The sequence below is a fragment of the Athene noctua genome, unplaced genomic scaffold (genome assembly GCF_965140245.1).
Source record: "Athene noctua unplaced genomic scaffold, bAthNoc1.hap1.1 HAP1_HAP1_scaffold_140, whole genome shotgun sequence".
NCBI lineage: Eukaryota > Metazoa > Chordata > Aves > Strigiformes > Strigidae > Athene > Athene noctua.
This window is the reverse complement of record NW_027437613.1, coordinates 232,501-235,000: the sequence shown is the minus strand read 5'-3', so window position 1 is coordinate 235,000 and position 2,500 is coordinate 232,501. Positions and strand designations below refer to the sequence as shown.

The 2,500-nt window shown below is 44.6% G+C and overlaps 1 pseudogene; it reads left to right on the top strand.

The window, feature by feature from the left end:
• The window catches only part of LOC141955190 (28S ribosomal RNA), an 8,723-nt pseudogene that overhangs the window by 3,571 nt on the left and 2,652 nt on the right, over positions 1-2,500 (top strand).

The window sequence follows — 2,500 nt, the reverse complement described above, 5'->3', positions numbered from 1 at the left end:
ATGAAGAACCTTCCACTCCAGAGCCCAAGATTAATAAAGGAAGGGCTGCTGAAGTGGAGGGGGACCCCATACCACCAAAGGACATGGCTCAACCGTCTCCGCAAGGTTTAGCCATGCTACCGGAGGAGGGTGAAGAACCTTCCCCTTCGGGACCCAGGATTAATAAAAGAAGGGTCACTGAGGGAGAGGGGGACTCCACACCACTACCGGCCATGGTTCAACCAGACCCTCTATCGCCTCCTTCTCATCCCAATAGTACACCCGTACCCAATACACCGGTACTTAAAATTCCATCCAAAGAACATTCTTGTCCATATTGTAAAATTATACTTAATAAAATATCATCGTTAATAGAACACCTGCAGAGAACCCACGGGAAAAGGAAGATCTTATTTGAATGTAATAAATGTGGTAGAACTAATGAGAAACACCATAGTATAGCATGTCATGTCCCCAAATGTAAAGGGGCTGTAAATAAGGAGCCAGTGAGTGGCTTTTCATGTGAGGAATGCAATAAAATATTTACAACTAAAATAGGATTAGGACAGCATAAACGTCTGGTCCACCCCATACTTCGTAATCAGGAACGTATCGCGGCATCCCGTCCAAAAGAAAGCTCTGCTAGGGGATTACATAAAAAATGCTGGTCAGAGGAAGAAGTCGCCCTATTAATCAAATTAGACCAACAATACAAGGGGACCAGAGATATCAATAAACTCATTGCAGAACATATTCCATCCAAAACACCAAAACAAATCAGTGACAAGAGACGAGACCTTCACAAAAAACCTCCAGCGGAAGTGGAAGATGATAACCAAGAATGGGTACAACACCTGGAAACAGCTGGAGAGACTGATGAACACCCTATAGCAGAAGGTATAAGAACCCAGTATAAGAGAACAGTTTTAAGATGGATAACATCAGAAAAGCTGCCCATTCTTCAAGACACATTTAGAAAGGTGCTCGATGGTGATGGCAATGCGGCCGACCTAATTGAAGATTCATTTGAGACCTGCTTCTCATCTCGCCTCGACCTATCTCAAGAAACGAAGGCCACCCAAAAGAAGAAGCACCAGGTGACCCGAAAAGCCCACCCTGCAAAAACATCAACGGAGTGGATGAAGAAGAGAGCCAGGAGAAGGGGACAGTTCCTGAGGTTCCAGCGCCTATTCCAAATGGACAGAAGGAAGTTGGCCAGTATCATACTGGATGACGTGGAGTCTTTGAGATGCAACATCCCTCTGGCAGAACTACACAAGACCTTTCAAATGAGATGGGAAACAACAGGATCGTTCCAGGGTCTAGGTGGCTTCTTCTCAAGGGGCAGATCAGACAACACCGCCTTCGAACTTATGATCACAAGCAAGGAGATTAAGAAAAACATCAAAGAGATGAGTAAGCATGCAGCCCCAGGGCCGGACGGATTAGATCTGAGGCACCTCGTGGGGATGGATCCTGACCACACACAGCTGATGGAACTATTCAACCTGTGGCTGTTATCAGGCGTCATTCCAGACGTCATCAAGGAATGTAGAACTGTATTAATATCTAAATCAGCCTTACAGGAGCGTCAGACCGACATCAACAACTGGCGACCAATCACCATCGGATCGATAGTCCTGAGGCTGTTCTCCAGGATCCTGACAGCGAGAATAACAAAAGCATGCCCGATCAATCCGAGACAGAGGGGATTTATAAGATCATCAGGATGTTCTGAAAACCTGAAACTCCTGAAGCTACTGATAAGACATGCAAAGACTGAACGACGGCCCCTGGGAGTGGTATTTGTCGACATTGCCAAAGCCTTCGACACCGTCAGCCACGTTCACATAATAGAAGTTCTGAAACAGAAAGGGGTTGACAATCACATCATCAACCTCATTTCCAACATGTACAAGAATACCAAAACATATATCGATATGAAGAAGGAGCAGTCAGAGTCTATTAGGATTCAGATTGGTGTTAAGCAGGGTGATCCGATGTCTCCGATCCTATTCAACCTAGCTATAGATCCTCTCCTGTGCAAACTGGAAGAGGAAGGTCTTGGTTATCAGCACCACACGAAGCAAATAACAACTATGGCATTCGCCGATGATCTAGTATTATTAAGTAGCTCCTGGGAGGGGATGCAAAAGAACCTGGACATTGTTAAAATATTCTGTGACCTAACAGGCCTCAAAACACAAGGGGAAAAATGTCACGGCTTTTACATCAAGCCGACAAAAGATTCATATACCATCAATGACTGTCCCCCATGGACTATTAAAGGCATTCCCCTCAACATGATACACCCAAACAACACCGAGAAATACCTCGGACTGTACATTGACCCCTGGATAGGTATAACCAAACCAAAATTACTTGACAAAATGACAGATTGGCTTCAGAGAATAGAAAGGTCCCCATTAAAACCATTCCAAAAGATTGACATGCTTAGAATTTACACTATCCCAAGAATCATTTACCTGGCAGACCATTCAGACACCAAATCTACATACTT